This window comes from Nycticebus coucang, chromosome 4 (genome assembly GCF_027406575.1).
Source record: "Nycticebus coucang isolate mNycCou1 chromosome 4, mNycCou1.pri, whole genome shotgun sequence".
Taxonomy (NCBI): domain Eukaryota; kingdom Metazoa; phylum Chordata; class Mammalia; order Primates; family Lorisidae; genus Nycticebus; species Nycticebus coucang.
The window spans coordinates 21,194,112-21,212,869 of record NC_069783.1 but is presented as its reverse complement, the minus strand read 5'-3'; positions in this window follow the sequence as shown (position 1 = coordinate 21,212,869).

Genomic DNA, 18,758 nt, shown 5'->3' with positions numbered 1-18,758 from the left:
TTGAGTAGTTCTCTCCTCGTCCATGCGTGGACATGGCTTCCTCCAGAAACCTGCCTACACCCCCTTCCAAGTCTTGGTCAGATGTCTACCTTTATGCTTCTAGGGCACAGGCACTCAGCCTAGTATTGCCGTTAGAGCACAGGTACCTAGCATAGTACTGTGGTTAGAGCACAGGTACCCAGCCTACTACTGCAGTTGGAGCACAGGTACCCAGCCTAGTACTGCAGTTAGAGCACAAGTGTCTAGCATAGTACTGGGGTTAGAGCACAGGTGCCCAGCCTGGTACTCCAGTTAGAGCACAGGTGCCTGGCATAATACTGTAGTTAGAGCACAGGTACCCAGCCAAGTACTTCATTTAAAGCAAAGGTGCCTAGTGTAGTACTTCAGTTAGAGCACAGGTACCAAGGCTAGTACTGCAGTTAGAGCACGGGTGCCCAGCCTAGTACTGCAGTTAGAGCAGAAGTTCCCAACCTAGTACTCCAGTTAGAGCAGAGGTACCCAGCCTAGTCCTGGGGTTAGAGCACATGTACCTAGCCTAGGACTGTGCTTAGGGAACAGGCACCCAGGCTAGTACTGGAGTTGTCTCACTCTGCACTGCAATTGTTCATTTACTCACAGGTAGTCGGGTTGGGCTCTGATCTCTATCAGTGCTGGCAGCTGGACTGTGTTGTTCACTACTGCAGCACTGGTGAGGATAATGAATGGTTGTTAAAAGAATGAATAAATAGCACGAGGAGCTACACATGGCAGCAACCAAGTCCTGGTGTCTCAGGTGAAGATAGATGCCTTCCATGCTGTCTGCAGGGCTCAGCCAGAAACGACGTTTCTAAGTCTTTATTTCTTGAGCGCTCACCCGGTGCCAGGCAACCATGCAAACGACCTTATTTGCATCATTCTATTTAACCTTTAAGACAACTGAGCTAAGTGGATCCTGGTTAAGGTTTGATGGAGAAGGTAAGTGAACCTTCAGCTGAACCTCGAAACGTTGGTCACACATGTATAGCAGAGAAGGGCTTCCTGTTCCGAGAGAGCAGATAGAACTCCAAGCTTCTGGGAACAGTGGCTGTTAAGAAGCCTTCCACTCTTCTGTGTTCCAAGGAAAGCGAACTGCAAGGCTCACCCCACTGTGTGGGCATGCTTCTCGACAGACCCATCTCCCTTACTCTGCATGACTTCCGGAAGATTGTGGGCAACTCGCTGTGTACCTGCTTCTGTGAACCTCAAGGCCCCTCACTGGTGACTGCTCTTCCTATTGCAATAGGCTGAAGGATATCTCCTTAATTGTCTTGTGTCGTCTTTGTCAGTTTGGGATGCCATAACAAAGTGCCATGGACAGAGTGGCTTATTTCTCAACAGAAATTTATTTCTTGGAGTTCTGGGGGATGCCAGCCTGAGCTCAGGGCACCAGCGTGGTTGGCGTCTGGTGGGGCCCTATTCTGGTTTGCAGGCTGTTGTCTTTTCACTGTGTCCTCACATGGCAGAAAGAGGGCTAGAGAGCTCTGGGGTCTCCTCTGTAAGGGCACTACCCCATCTATGCAAGTCCCACTCTCATGAATTAATTGCCTCCCAATTTCCTACTTCCTGATACCATCATGTTGGGGGTTAACATTTAAATTTTGAGGGACATAAACTCTCCAGCCATATTTTGTCTTGCACGGGGGCTGTATCTGATAAGGAAGGGAGGGCCCCATGGAAGGCCTTGTATGCCAAGAGCAGGAGTTTGGACTTGATCCTGTGGGTACGGGAAGCCTGGGATAGGGCCCAGTTTTCTTTCCTTTTTTTTTTTTTTTTTTTTGAGACAGTCTCATGATGTCTCGGTAGAGTGCTGTAGCATCACAGCTCACAGCAACCTCAAACTCTTGGGCTTAAGTGATTCTCTTACATCAGCCTCCCAAGTAGCTGGGACTATAGGCACCTGAAAATGCTTGGCTATTTTTTTGTTATAGTTGTCATTGCTGTTTGGCAGGCCCCAAGTTGAGTTCGAACCCACCAGCCCTGTGTATGTGGCTGGTGCCCTAGCTACAGGCACTGAGCCCCATGTGTTTCTAATGGTGGAATGGCACAGTCAGACATACACTGTAGAAAGATCCCTCTGCTTTCTGTATGTTAAAAGGCGTGGAGGGAGAATGAATTAAAGTTATGAAACTAAATACTCTGATAAGAAAGGATGGGGCTCTTATCTAGGGCAGTGTTGGTTACTGTGGTGTGTCAGGGATGGGGTCCCCAGCACATGGCACCTTGTCGTGAGGCTGAGGAAGGGTTCAGGAGGGCTGCTGGCCTGCGTGCACTCTCATGTCTGGATGGTGTGAGTTTACTGTCAGCCACAGAGAGAGGCAGTCCTTGGTCTGCACTGTGGGAAGGAAGCAGCAGCGAGCAGACATCAGGGCAAGCCACCTGCAGGTGAAGGGGCAAGTAGGCTCTGATGGCACCACCAGAAGCAGATGCCTGGGAGATGCTATAGATGACACACATGTGGAAATGCACATGGGGCTTCTTTCCACCTGATCTGGTTATGGCTTTATGTTTTACCAAAATACCCTCTTTGGGGAATAGACCCCTTATACTGCCATCCCAGCCCAAATCACTTCAAGGAAGGCTGCAAAGATCAACAAGGTGGACGTAAGGTCCTCTTTGGCCCATTAGGAATAATCAGGGCTGAATGGAGACCTGGGCCCCAGGCTCCTCAGCCTCTCACCTGTAAACTCACACTGAGGTAATACACGGGAGAGCCGTTTCCAGGACAGGAGCCACTCTGGAAAGCAGACCATGTCCAGGTGCTAATCCCCAAGGGAGACTGGCACCTTTAACATCCTCACAAACCAGTGCCGGGTTGGAGCTGTGAATTGCAGACAGCCTGGTGAGACATTCCTCCAGCTTGTTCTCAAGATCTCTGTATTTCTTTTAAAGTGTTTTTCACATGTTAATACCATTTCCAGGCTTTTGTTTTTCTCCTGGTCTTTGATTGCCTGAAAGCTAATGTGGATGTAAGCACTTCCCTGGCTTCTCAGTGAAGATGTTCTGTTAAGGTAATTACCGCCAGGATGATTCATATTGCCTTGCCCTCACAAATCTGGGTCTGCAGGAAACTCTCCAAACAGAGGTGTGGATTCATCTCTTTGCTCTCGAAGTAGTGTCTCCCTGGTGGCTGGCTCAAGACCTCCCTAGGCCAGCGCCTTCAGGACGGTTCACGTGCTAGAGGCTGCCCAGTCACTTCTGCCCCCTGGTTCCAGGCCAACCCTTCACCAGGTGTTACCCATGGATTTTATACAGAAACCACAAACCCCGTGTCTCAGTAAGGAATTAGTCATCTACCCTGGTGTTTTGCTCCCTCTAAGCTGCAGTCATTCAAATGCAGAGGGGAAGCATCTGAGATGGATTTCTGGAGGCAGTGATGCTAAACTTAAAGAATGAACAGGTGTGAGCCAGGCGGACTGCAGCATGTGATGGGGCCTGGAAGCAGGCCAGCAGTTGGGCAAATGGCTTCTTTCTGGGTCTTGGGTGGGAGATGACAACAGACAGCTCGAGCATCCGGTGTCTCTTCCCACCTCAGGAACCGACAGGTGACACATGGTGTGCTAGCTCTGAGATGCCCATGTGCTCACAATATTTTGTTCGTCCTGCTCGTCTCTTTCTTTGATGTATTTGCATTCTTCAATGAAGCTCGTTATAAAAATCTGAAAGTCTCACCCTCTGCAAACTTGATAATGTTGAAACTATTCTACCCTGTAAACCACCACAGATAACCACCTTCCCAGAGGGATGCGTGTGTCAGTGACCAAGACCTGCAGAGCAGCCGACCTCCTAAGGAGTGGCGGGGCCTTCGTGTGCTGGGAAACATGGGGGTGGGGAGAAAAGTGAGACTGACAAAGGTCTTATTAGTATTCAGCGATTTCTTTTTCTTCCAGGACTTTGGTTTGGGTGTGTTGATCTGGTCTTTTCTCCTCTGTGAAGCCATTTAGAGGTGGGGATGGTGAATGGTAGGGCTTTGGTAAGGAAGTAAAGATTTGCGCATTGCTTTTTAAATGTGGGGTGAGGTATATTAATGAGGAAAGATGGTCAGTTTTCTTTTACATGTTCCCAAGGTGATTGTGTTCAGTGGACTAATGACAAATTTCTCACGTCATCTAATCCACCTTCTGCCTTCCCACATGATGGAGTGAGATGTCCTTTTTCCATGCAGGTTATGGACCTACACTGTTTTTCTGTAACCCCAATGCCAAGCAGTCAGGAGGTTGTGGTGCAGAAGTGAAGGTGGTGGTAGAGACACATATGTATCCTCTGTATGTGTGAAAGGGCTGGCTGGACATGTGTGCATCCGGGTAAGAGTGTGAATACGTTTGCAAGGTGTTTTGCAAGAGAAGAAGGCCCCTTCCTTTTTAACAATAGAATTGCTTTTCTAAGACAGAAATGCTGAGTAAGTAGAAGGATGGCTGGTGAGTTTCAGAAGGAACTTTCCAGAAATTGGTGCAAGGAGCTTGCTAATGGTGCTGAGAGAGAGGAGGGGAGGTGCACAGACCACGCTGTGTTTTGCATTTCAATCTCTGTGGAGCCCCTCTCCTGCCTATGCATATTTAAAATTCCTTTCAATATATAAATAGGGTAATTCTCATCCCCACCAGAGTTCATTTAACAGGCACAAAAAAGAATTGTGCATCCAGGCCTGTCTTTTCCTGCTCCATGTTTTTCCTATTTATTGGTTTCTCTCATCTTTTTTTCCTTCCCACGTTGCTCTCCTTAGATTAAACTGTGTTTGAGGATTGACCAGGGAGGGGGGGAAATGCCATTTCTTCTAAATAAGGCTGAGTCTGAGGGAGATGGTCTCTGGGCTTGCTCTCCTCTTTGGCACCAAGCCAGATGTCTGAACTCCACTTTGAATAAAAAACCCTTAGACAACAGTGGTTTTGGCAACTTCCCCTCAGTGTAGCCTCTTCCCATTATTGATAACAATTGCCCATTTGCCCCAGGAATGGAAACTCCCAGGTACTTCTCAGTGTCCCAAAGGCACAAGTTAAGGACTTGGACTTCTTGATGGGAAGGGCAAGGGTGTGAGCTGGGATCTCTAGACAGGGGCCTGTGACAATCGGCAATCAAGCTCTTCTTAGAAAAAGCTCTGGAAAGCTTTGGTTGAGTAGAATGGTCTTGCCTCATGTTGATAATATGAATAATTCAATCATTTTGGAATCATCTTTAGAATTTCCAAAATCATGAAAATAGACTATGCACATATAAAAAATTTATTATACTTGAATAGCAAATGTGGAACTGAGGATTTCAGTGGTTAACCTTTGGGACATTGTTCACACTTCCTCTTTCTGCTTTTGTTGTCACTGCAGCTGCCTCTGTTGTCGTTTGTCTTAGAGCCGGGACTGCTCGTTAGCTACCTGTCTGCCTTGCCACTTCCTAGCTGTGTAATCTGGGGCAAGTTACCTGGCCTTTCTGTGCTGCAGTTTGCGTGTATGTCAAAAGGGATGGTGGTAGGCTACAGGAAGGATTAGAACTAAGCCTGACAGCGTAAATACCAGGTAAGTGTTTGCGCCTCTCATGGTAAGTCGCTATTGCTGCTACAGTTGACACCTGCAAAGGGCGCAGAATAGCATGTCCTGCAAGAAAATATGATAATGGCTCTTGTGTTTGCAACTAGTATCTATTAATTAAGAAACCATCATTTGTGCTCTGTAATTATATTTATTAAACCCTAACTCCTATCATAACAATAATTAGTTCTTGCTAATTAAATTTATCAAATTCCCCCTGGATTCATATCTTAGGTAAATATTTAGTAGCCCTACACTAATTATTTTAATCAACATGGAGTGTATTTCAAATGACTACAAATAGTTCTAACTAATTAGATTGAGCACAAAATAATATCTTATATAATAAATTTGCAGGTGCTCAAATGAGCGGGAACGAGCCACAGGACAGTGTCACAGCAACCTAACTAGCTGGTTGGTGATTACAGTATTTTCAAAGCCCAGCCAGCATGGTAGGGAAGCAGCCTGACAAGGGTTATTGTTTCTGTCATGATTTGTATTCTTCTGCCAATGATTTAAGCATGAAGCAAGCATTGTGCATGGTTTAAAAACCTGCCATGTGATTTGAAATCGTACCCATCAACTAGTAATTACTGTGAAGCAAGAAGCCACTAGCAGACTGGTGGCAGCAACAGCAGTAGGGTGCGTTGCTGTGTCAAAGAGTCTGAAGAAAGGCAGGCTCTTCTGAGCTTCTTCCTTCTACAGGCTTGGGCTCCTCATCCTCAAACCACAATCGGTCAATTCTACCACATGCTAGGAAGTCTTCCTCACCCCCTGCTTCCAGCTCCTTTATCACAAAGAGAATGAATCCTCAAGTTACAACTGGCTAATTGGCATCCTGTTGCTAGGAAACTGTAAAATGAATGTATCCTATTTCATAATAAAGATATCTCTGACCCACTCCTACAAAGACATGGTTGTTGGCTGTGGCTCCCTTATTAGGGTGGTGTCCATGGACTGTCTACGTCTACTTTCATGTTTCCACTTCTGGGGTCATTGAGAGACCCCTGGCTCTTTTTATCAATGGTCAATCTCGGGCCATGCACAGGGCTGGCTCTGGCCTGAACTGGGGTTCTCCCCACAGCTGGGATCGGAAAAGTGGCTATGTCCAGCTGCAGTAGGGATCTCAGACTATAAGCCACATTGGTAAGATGTTCAGTGTACAACTGGGTTTTAATACTCAGGCTAGAGTTGAAATTTGAGTTTAAGCTGTAGTTAAGTCTTGTAAGAGAGAGATTAAAAAAAAAAAGATTGTTAAACTATTGACAGTTGGATTACATTATAATAAAAACATTTCACCCCAAAAATAAAAATGGTGGGTTCAAATATCAAGCAATCCGTGTAGAGAAAAATATCTTTTCAAAATGGTCTAGAACCCTTTCTTGTAACAATTAAATTACCATAAACAAGCAGCCAGTGGGGGATGCTGGGAGGGTGATGTCTGGGATTACCCCAGGCTGTCCTGACGTCACCTGTCACCTCCATCTCCCTCAGCTGGCCAGTCAGGAGGGGCTGCTTCCTCGCAGGCTGTCTATTACATTCTGCTTTTGTAGAGGAAGTATTTCGAGTGGGCATGGGTGGGATCTCGGGAGGAATATTTGACAGTGGGCCCACACTTGCCTCTTGGAGAAGTGCAAACGCACTTGAGAGTTAGAGAAAATGCACAGCGTCGTCTCCCCCTCACCGAGCTGTCATCCTCCCCCGGTGTGGATCTGGCTCTTGGTTCTGCATCTTGCTTTCCCCCCTCCTGGGTCTCCTTGTGATCTCACACAGCCACCTTTATGATAGATGAGTCATTCCTATGGCAACTGCAGTCATCACGAAGCCTCTGAGTGCACTGGCAGGAGAAAAATGTGCTCAAGAGAGCAGAGCTCCCAGGGATCATGGGGAGACCTGAGAACATAGAGCTGATGGAGGTAGGATCAGATGGTGGACTAGAAAGGAAGAGATGACTGAAGCCCAGATAGGGGTCTGGCTTTGCTCAATATACACAGAGATAGAGCTCAGGACTGTTTTTGCACAGTCAATAGGCTGAAGGTCAATAGGCTCTATAATAGAATATGTATTTGTGCTTCATATGAGCCCACTGGCCTGAACATTAAGTTTTATTCAGAGAGTTCAAGCCTTCAAAACCAAAACTGCTTCTTGGACTAATAAATTTTTTTCCCCCTAAAAATCTCTTTTTTTTCCTATTCCATTTGTTTTCCAGGGGGAAAAAACTAGTGATAGGGGTGGCTGGGGGGCTGCCAGCCGATGGAGGCAATTATGCAGAAAACAATGAGAGCACCTCTTGGAGATGGCCTCCTAAGTGAGGGGACTGGGTAACACAAGCACGTCCTTCCTGTGGTTGGTAAAATATGCCGGTGTTATTTAAACAATTGTGCCTGTGAACAAGGCATAGCATTCATTTCAACTGACAGAGATCTTTCTGAATGGAGCTTAGATCTGGTCATGCATACACATGGCCTGCCTTTGTGGGCACCTCAAAGCCCTCAGTCACCTCTGCTTGCCCATCTTACTTTCTAAAGAGTTGTCATTTATAGCTTTGTGTGTGAAGAAGCTCCCTCATCCCAGCCCTGCCCAAATATGTCCAGAGAATCCTTCTTTTTAAAGAATGAAAATGCCTTGCTTTATGCTTTGAACAATTGTGACCCCAGATTGTGACTGAAGAAGAGAAGGAAACCGCGCGTCCTCTGAACGTCTCCACCGCAAAGTGCCCCATGTGCGTAGAAGGAGGCACCGCAGCCACTTCACGTTCGTGCCTTCCCGAGTCTCCTGAGAAGGTGCCCCGCAGACGCCAGTTGTTCTTTTCCCTTTAATGGATCATCCCGTAGAGATCCAAAGCCGGTGGCAGACTGGGCAGAGAACCACAGTGTCTGAGCACATCACTCCCCAAACCGAGAAGAGTCTCTCTGCAACCTGCCATCATGTGGCTTCTGTCCTCTAAAGGCACCCAGGTTTTCAACATCACTATAACATTTTTTTTGTCCTGAACTTTCAGTAAGATTAAATGTAACTGACCACGCACATCCTCATTCTCTGCTCTTGGCTGTCCTGACAATACACTTTCCTAGATTTTTCCACTCTGTTGATTGTATCTTAACTTTCTTTTGTCGGGCTTTCTCAAAGCTCAATCCTAAATCATCTTCTTTTCGGTATTTTTATTTAAAAATATTCAATAATCTTCTATGCCTGCATTGTCCCATATGGTAATAATGAACTAAATGTGACTGTTAAGCACTGGAAATGTATCTACACTTCGTGTAAACAACAAAAAGAATGTGGTTATCTCAATAATTTTTATGTTGATTATAGGTTAAGATAACATTTTGAATACATTGGGTTAATTATATCATTGAAAGTAATTTCACATATTTCTATAAGGGAATATTAATCTATGAAATGAATATACCCAAACTTATCTCTGAACTCCAGACAATGCAACTAATCACCACCTTAACGACAGGCACTCAAACTCAAAATGAAATGTGAGCTGTTTCACTTAAATCTAATCCTATTGACTGGTCTCAACATCATTTTCATTTCCCTTCTCCCTTCCCCAGAGGGCTTCCTTTTTCCAGAATTACAGAAATGTAGAATATTCAGATAGGAAGAGCAAGGACACAAATGCTAATCCTATAACTGTGCCTTGTCTGCAACATACAGTTTTTCTATGGGCATTTGTAGTGATAGGGGACTCATTTCCTTCTAAGACAGCCTGCTCCAGTTATGGACAGCTCTGTTGTTAGAATGTTTCTAATATTGAACTAGAATTTGGCTTCTTGGAATTTTTATTACTATTTCAATTCTATCTCCTGAAGCCATACAAAATAAATAAAATTTCTCTTCAACTTGTGAAGAACATGTAAGGTCTTTGGCTGCACTTAGTTTTTCTAAGTTAAACAATCCTTGTTATGTTAACATGGTTTCACATCCTCACACTCATTCTTGCCTCTTATATTACAACACAGTGTAGTTCGCTCGTTAAGAATGTGGATGTCAAATGGCCCACCAGTTTCAATAGTTAGTCACAGACTAGGACTTTTATCCTAGCCTTGAATTCTGTGCTTCTGCAAATACCACATGTGCATATATTCATTTATTTTGGAGTCACATTAAACAGATCTTGGTTTATATTGGACTTATTTCCATGTAAGTTGAGTGTATCTTGTATATGTCATATAATTAATGTAAGCCTTATCCATCCTTTTTTTTCTATGCTTATGCAACACATTTAAATTTCACAAGGTTTTATTTGTAGTTTGGCCCATTGTACTAACAAGCCTATCTAAACACCATTGATTCTAATTCATTCACTGATTGGTTTTGTGTCTTAGATCAATGTCACTAACAAATTGATTAGTAAACCTGTATTTTTATATAAATTATCATTAGAATGTACCATCAAAATGTATAAAGGATATAAGTCAGAACCCTGCTGTAGATTAAGGACTTCTGTCCAAGTTATGTCATCCCGTCCCATTAGCCCCCCAGATTAAATGGTCTAGTCACTTAACCAAGTAGAGGTCTAAGTGACAGTACTTCCTAAATTCTTTTTCATCTCCACTTTAGACGCTTCCTCTGCTCTGTTCTACATTTTTATAATCTTCAATTATTAACATTTCTGTTATAATCTTCAATTATTAACATTTCTGTTGACCGTTATTATCACATTGCTCTTAGATTTTCTGGGTTTTTAAAAAATTCTTTACCCTTTTTCTTTGTTTCATTTTAGATAATTTCCTTTGACACTGATGTATTTTACAGATCATTGATTTATTTCTGTGCTGTTTTCACTCTACGGATGAGCCCATTGATGAAATTTATTTGTAGTAATTTTATCCAACTTTCTTACACTTTACATTTTTCTGATGAAATTCTATATTTAGTTATGCACATTGTCAAATATTTTCTCTTATACAAGATGTCAGCAAATTTTATTTTTGTAAAGGGCAAGATAGTAAATGTTTCAGGCTTTAGGGGCACTATGGACTCCCTTATAAACTATTTCTCTACCACTGCTGTGCTGAGGTAGCTATAAATAGCTGTGTTTGGCTATTTTCAGTGAAGCCTTCTTTATAAAAATAAGCATCAAGGTATATGTGGCCTGTAGGCCATTGTCTGCTGACCCCTCCTTTCAAATATCAACTGTAGTTATGTTAATTTCCCTGTCTGGTAGTTCCAGTCATCTCTGAGTCTGGTTATGTTGACTACTTCATCTCTTGACAATGGATTATTTTCTTTGATTTTTTTTTTTGTTTGTCTCATAATTTTTGATTGACTATCAGAGATGGTTTGTTGAAGAAAAGAAATAAATGTTCTTTACAAAATAAAATTGTTGTATCTCTATTAGGCCATTAGATGGAGGATTTAATAATTCTGGTAAATATATCAAGCTTTTTCGGTAGTTGTTGCTATGATTTTGTCTAGTGTAAAAAGTCTTTCAAGTCTTCTAGTTGTGAGCTGCTTTTATTTTTATCTTTGGGTAGGGAATTGTACAGAAGGCTTTTTCTCAGGGTTCCAGCTCCATAGTTATCTTTTAGTAGTTTTATTATGTTCTCATCACAGAGGGAGCCTGTCTCCTCCTCTTTTCCCTTGTTGATGGTAGATTGCTGTTACTTATTACTTGAGGTCAGCCTTAAAGTATGGTAGAGGGGATGGGGATCTCTTGTGTAAAGATATTTGAATTAACCCATATTTTAGTTTTTTTTTTTTTTTTGCGCTTGTGGGGGTGTTATAATGGTCCAAACAAGTGCTTTGGCAAATTTTTATTTGTAGCTACCTCATTGCTCTGAATTATGAATGACAACTTTAAGAAGCAAAAATAAGTAGTGATGTTATACCTTTTTTAAAGAAAAGAAATACTGGCTCACAGTAATTGTTGTTTCTTCTGTAGATTCTATTAAATTACACATAACTGATTTAAAAAATATTTTATGGAATCGTGCTGGAGGTTGATTTCAAGTGAACCTACCTCTAGATTTCAGACTAAATTTTACACTTCTTTCATATGACATAGAATTTGTTCTATAATTTTCCATAGCTCCCCCACATTCTCTGGCATTCAAAGTGGCTTGTTTAATCACTTATTTGAACTTCTTCTTAAAGTGTCTTTGGGCAATTTGGCCTATGCCATCTTCTTTAATATGTATATTCTTTAGTACACAAAAATTATTAGGATTTACATTGCCAGTATAGGCAACAGCATTTATTTATTTATTCAAGAGTTTAATGAGGGCCTAGGGCTGGGTGTGGTAGCTCATGCCTATAATACTAGCACTTGAGGAGGCCAAGGCCATTGAATAGCTTGAGCTCATGGTTTTGAGACCAGCCTGAGCAAAAAGAAAGACCTCATCTCTACTAAAAATAGAAAAACTGAGGCAAAAGGATCACTTGAGCCCAAGAATTGGAGGTTGCTGTGAGCTATGACACCATGGCATCCTACCCAGGATGACAGCTTGAGATTCTGTCTCAAAAAAAAAAAAAAAAAATTGTTTAGGGCCTAATATATGTCGAGTTTTAGTTTAAATACTTGAAAGACAAATTGGAATAAAATTTAGTTCCTACTTTCAAGAAGCTCCCAGTCTAGGTGCTAAGGTGGACATATAATATTTTAGTAGTTGTCTGAGATATAAGCAATAATAAAGCACTATCTGATAAATTATAATGAAGGCTAGGAAAGGAGATTCAAGGTTTCAAAGAGTTGGTGATATTCTGAAAAAGTCTTTAAAAAGTTACAAAATTTCACTTGATACATGAGATAGGAAAAAACATTCCTGATGATATAAAAACATGTGCAAAGCAGTAAAGAGGCTGAAAGAACACTTATGTCTGCACTTGCATATATTCTAGCAATGGTGGGATGTATGAGTTCTGTAAGGAAGGTGGGACTAGACTGAATGTCATGCTTGTGCATTTAGGAATTTGGGCTTTCTCCTGTGGGTGATTAGGATTAATGGAAGTGTTTTTATTTATTTTTTTTCTAATTAACTGAACTTTTATTTTCCATTCAACAAAACAAGTAAACAACTTGTGCTGCCTTTCCACCATCTGTTTTTAAGGTTCATTTATTTCCTACTTTAAAAGCACCTTCCTTCCCCAAACCCAATCCTCAGGCTCCATCTAGGGAAAGAGGGGACCTTCCAATACCTCTCTTGAATGAGCAATGCACTGCCCTTCAACTTGTTTCTGGTTTACTGGTTCACATGAGCTGGTGTCCTCCAGGAGCAGGGGCCACAGGAATTGAAGGGCAGCCACAAGCTCTTGGCGCTGTGTAGGCCAAAGAACACTAGCTCCTTGTTCAGTTGCCTGGCTCTGCCAAGCCTGGCAGGTCACATATCACATGAAGGCCCAAGGAGTTCCTGGCTGCTCCTGGCCCACAGGCCCTGATGACCTCTGGAAATCCCTCTCTTGGCAGTGGTCTGTCTTGGGTTTTTAAAACTCTCTTTCTGATGTGGAGGCTCTGGTTTCAAGTGATGACACACAGATGACCTTCTTCCTGTGACCAGGACTGTACCCAGGCATGGCCTCTCCTACGGCAGCTACCACTCTCTGTCCATGCTGGACATTCACATGCTCCTCAGAAGCTGTCAGTAACTGTTCAAGATGTTTATCCTTCATTCTAAGGATCTGGAGCACACGTGTAGTGTGAAAGTATGAACTCAAAGCTGGGTCTTGACTGCAAGCTGTCCTTACTTGCAAAAACAGAAAATACATTTTTTAAAAAAGAAAGACCTCATTTCGCAAGGAATGTTCTCTAGCACTGCTGTTGTGTAAAAAAACTGCTTTAAAACACAAAGGTCTAGTCTCTGGATTTTAAAACAGAGACTTATGCTGTTTGATAAGCTAAACTTATTCCTTTTTCAAGACTGATACCACTGGAAGCCTGTCTGTGGTCTATTTGATGGTTTCAGAACAAATGTTCCATCTGCAGCTATGTTCAAACATGCACATGTGTTGGTGGATGTATCTAATTAGTTCTGCACCATACCGAAGTCCACTTCAGATCTGAGAGCCTTTAAGAATTCTCATGGTCAGTCCCTCCAACACTGTCTCCCTGTCTCCCCCAACACACCAACCTCCTCCCCCCTCCTCTGGTCCCTTAACTGCTTTGTTAGTGTCCATGTCTCTGGTCTCAGCACTTATTCTTCAGTTTTACATTCCAATTTCCTAATTTTATCTTCAATAGTATCTCATCTAATTTGTCCAATGTAATGACTGTTTTTCTTTTTCTTTTTTATTAAATCATAACTGTGTACATTGATGCTATCATGGGGCACCATACACTGTTTTTTTTTGACACATTTTCATCACACTGGTTAACATTGCCTTCCTGGCATTTTCTTAGTTATTGTGTTAAGACATGTATATTCTACATTTACTAAGTTTCACATATGCCCTTGTAAGATGCACCGCAGGTGTAATACCACAAATCATCCTCCCTCCATCCATCCTCCCCCCTCCCTCCCCTCTCTTTCTCCCCCTTCCACATATTCTTAGGTTATAACTGGGTTATAGCTTACATATGAAAGCCATAGATTAGTTTCATAGTAGGGCTGAGTACATTGGATACTTTTTCTTCCATTCTTGAGATACTTTACTAAGAAGAATATGTTCCAGCTCCATCCATGTGAACGTGAAAGAGGTAAAGTCTCCATCTTTCTTTAAGGCTGCATAATATTCCATGGTGTACATATACCACAATTTATTAATCCATTTGTCCTTTGTTAGATAAACTCCCAAATATTTCATCTTCTTTGGCACTACTGTGAATGGAATAGAGTCCTTAACTGTTTTTTCAACTTGACTATTGTTGGTATATATAAAGGCTATGGATTTATGAATGTTGATTTTGTAACCTGATATGCTGCTGTATTCCTTGATCACTTCTAAGAGTTTTGTAGTAGAATCCCTGGTGTTTTCCAGATATACAATCATCATCTGCAAAGAGCAAAAGCTTGATGTCTTCTGACCCTACATGGATAACCTTGATCGCCTTTTCTTCCCTAATTGCGATGGCTAAAACTTCCATTACAATGTTAAAGAGCAGTGGAGATAATGGGCAACCTTGTCTGGTTCCTGATCTGAGTGTAAATGATTTCAATTTAAATCCATTCAATACAATATTGGCTGTGGGTTTGCTGTAGATGGCCTCTATCAGTTTAAGAAATGTCCCTTCTATACCAGTTTTCTTAAGTGTTCTGATCATGAAGGGATGCTGGATATTATCAAAAGCTTTTTCTGCATCGATTGAATCATATGGTCCTTGGTTTTTAATTTGTTTATGTGCTGAATTATACTTATAGATTTACGGATATTGAACCAGCCTTGAGACCTTGGGATAAAACTGACTTGGTCATGATGTATAATTTGTTTGATGTGTTGCTGGATTCTGTTTGTCAGGATCTTGTTGAATATTTCTGCATCTATATTCATTAGTGATATTGGTCTATAATTTTCTTTTCTTGTTGGGTCTTTTCCTGGTTTGGGGATCAGGGTGATGTTTGCTTCATAGAATGTGTTGGGTAGTCTTCCTTCTTTTTCTACATATTGGAACAGTTTGAGTAATATAGGTACTAGTTCCTCTTTAAAGGTTTGGTAGAATTCTGACGTGAAACCATCTGGTCCTGGGCTTTTCTTTTTAGGGAGATTTTGTATGGTTGATGCTATTTCCGAACTTGATATGGGCCTGTTCAACATTTCCACTTGATTCTGGCTAAGTATAGGAAGGTGACGTGCTTCCAAGTATTGGTCAATTTCTTTCAGATTTTCATATTTCTGAGAATAAAGTTTCTTGTAATATATATATATATATATATTTTTTTTTTTTAATTAATTTTTTTTTTTGTGGTTTTTGGCCGGGGCTGGGTTTGAACCCACCACCTCTGGCATATGGGACTGGCGCCCTACTCCTTGAGCCACAGGTGCCACCCAGTTTCTTATAGTATTAAGGATTTTTTGAATTTCTGAGGAGTCTGCTATTTTGTCTTTGTCGTTTCTGATTGATGAAATTAGAGATTTTACTCTTTTTTTCCTGGTTAGGTTAGCCAAAGGTTTATCTATTTTACTCACCTTAAAAATAAAACAACTTTTTGATTTATTGATCTGTTGTATAATTCTTTTGTTTTCAATTTCATTAAATTCTGCTCTAATTTTGGTTATTTCTTTTCTTCTACTGGGTTTGGAGTTGGAATGTTCTTCTTTTTCCAGTTGCTTGAGATGTCGCATTAAGTTGTTAACTTCCTCTCTTTCCATTCTCTTGAGGAAGGCTTGCAGTGCTATAAATTTCCCTCTTAGGACTGCCTTTGCGGTATTCCAGAGGTTCTGATAATTTGTGTCTTTATTGTCATTTTGTTCCAAAAATTTGGCAATTTCCTTCTTAATCTCATCTCTGATCCAGCTATCATACAGCATAAGGTTATTTAACTTCCATGATTCTGTATGAATATGCAGATTCCTGTTGTTACTGAGTTCAACTTTTATTCCATGGTGGTCCGAGAAGATGCAAAGAATAATTTGTATTCCTTTAAATTTACTAAGGTTAGACTCGTGACCTAAGATGTGATTGATTTTGGAGTATGTTCCGTGGGCTGATGAGAAGTATGTGTATTCAGTTTTGTTGGGATGAAATGTTCTGTAGATGTCTTCTGAATCCAAATGTTGGATGGTTAGGTTTAAATCTAAAATTTCTTTGCTCAGCTTCTTATTGGAGGATCTATCCAACACTGCCAAAGGAGTGTTTAAATCTGTGACTATTACGGAGCTGGAGGAAATCAAGTTGCTCATGTTTGTTAGAGTTTTTTTATAAATTGAGGCACATTCTGATTGGGTGCATAAATATTAATAATTGAAATCTCATATTGAGTATTACCCTTAACAAATATGAAGTGACCATTCTTATCCTTCCCTACTTTTGTTTGTTTAAAGCCTATTGTGTCTACAAATAGAATTACAACAGCTTATTTTTTCTGATTACCAATTGCCTGAAATATGGACGACCATCCTTTCAACCTGAGTCTATATTTATCTTTTAAGGTAAGATGTGATTCTTGTATGCAGCAAATATCTGGCCTGAGTTTTTGTGTCCAGTCAGCTATCCTGTGCCTCTTTAGAGGACAGTTTAAGCCATTCACATTAATGGAGAATATTGATAAGTCTGGTAAATTTTTGGGTATCGAGTTTTTTGAAAGTCCAGTGGACATTTTTAATCCTTTCACCACTGTGGAAGTTGGAGTTTGATCAAAAGTTTCTGAGTGAGTTTACTTTTGTGGTCGAGGATTGGGCTGGTCATTATGGAGGATAGGTCTGAGAACTGGTTTGGTTATGGCAAATTTCTTCAACATGTGAATGTCATTAAATTATTTAATTTCTCCATCATAAATGAAACTCGGTTTAGCTGGATACAGGATACGGGGTTGAAAGTTATTTTGCTTTAGGAGATTAAAAGTCGATGACCACCCTCTTTTGTCTTGAAAAGTTTCAGCAGAGAGGTCTGCTGTCATTCTAATATTCTTCTCTTTGTAGGTAATGGATTTCTTACATCTGGCTGCTTTCAGAATTTTCTCCTTCATATTACCTCTAGTGAAGTTAATTATGATATGCCTGGTGGATGTCTTATTTGGATTGAGTCATGCTGGGGTTCTGAAACTGTCCGCTATCTGAATTTCAGAATCTCTTGGCATGTCTGGAAAATTCTCTCATAATTTCATGAAGAAGAGCCTCTGTACCTTGCGAAGCCACTTCATCACTTTCAGGGATTCCAATGATGCGAATATTAGCCTTCTTTGAATTATCCCAGAGCTCTCTGAGAGAATGATCCATTTTTGCTCCGCATTTCTCTTCCTCTTTGAGATTTGGTAGTGTTCAAAAGCTTTGTCTTCAGTGTCAGAAATCCTTTCTTCTGCTTGCTCCACTCTGTTACTGAGAGATTCTACTGTATTTTTCAGATCTTTGAGGGCTGCAAATTCTTGCTTCAATGCATCAAAATCTTTGGTGGTTTTGTCTTTAAATTTGTTAAATTCTTGAGACAACTTCTGAATTTCTCCTTGAATTTCTAATTCCGACTTTTGAATTGCTCCTTGAATTTCTAATTCCAATTTTTCCTCCATTCTATTAATCTTGTTTGCAATCCATATCTTTCCTTGGGAGGGCTGATCTATTCTGGTTTCCATGCTACCAGTGTTTTTCCGCTGATTCCGCCCCATGATTATTTTACACCATTTGATTTTTCCTCTGGAGCTTTCTCGAGGACCTGTACAGTTGCTATGGCCTGGGAAACTGGGAACCTGTTTGGTGTGGTTGGGCTAAGTGCTTCTGAGTTGTTTTCAGCTGGTCTGTGTCCAACCTTAATCAAACAGTTACCCTGGGTTGAAGTCTCAGCTGTGGACAAATGCCAGCAATTATGTCACCCTGCCCCCCACAAGCAACAATTGGAAAAGGAAAATCAAACCCGCCCCCCACAAGCAACAATTGGAAAAGGAAAATCAAACCTTCCTACAACCACACACCCAGAGCTCCACTTGGATAGTCCTCGAGCAGTTGGCTCAGTTGAAAAGGTCCAAGTCAATTGTCTCAGTCAGCACCTGTCTCACATGGGAGAGCTTAAAAGGTCTCTGGCAACCGGATCACAGGGGTCTGGTGACAACTCAGATATGACTTGCTCCAGTGCTCCGTGAAGTCAGGAGGACCCACCCAGCTAATAGATTAGTCTGGGAAAGTTGATGTCTCCTTCTTCACCTTGCATCTCTGTCACACCCAGTCACTGATAGCCCTACAGGGCTGTGACCCAATTTTTTCTAGTGAACAGATACTGTAGGCGTTTGCACCTGCCTGAATCACAAGGAAATCTATGTCTGCTCAGCCAGGCTTCTGCTTTCTGTCTCTGTCCAGCAGGGGAAGGTGAGGCCTGACAACCTCAGGTGCTTGGTGGAGGCTGGGGGGTGTTCACTCAGTTCCAGCCCTGACCCTGACTGATGTTACTGACAGAACAGAACAACTTTGCAGTACTTTGTTTCTTTCCCTGATAAATTCCCCTGCAGAGTTGAAGTTGTTTTGAGTTCCCAGAATCTGTGCCTCAGACCCTGTCTTTGCTCCTGCAGATTTTTATTCACAGCATGGTTAGCTGTCAGTTCTATCCTCCTGCCTTCCTTTGTCTATAGGCTGACTATCCCCTGAGGGCCGGGTTCATCTTAGGCTCAGAAAAGCAGTCCTCTCAGTCAGCCCCTT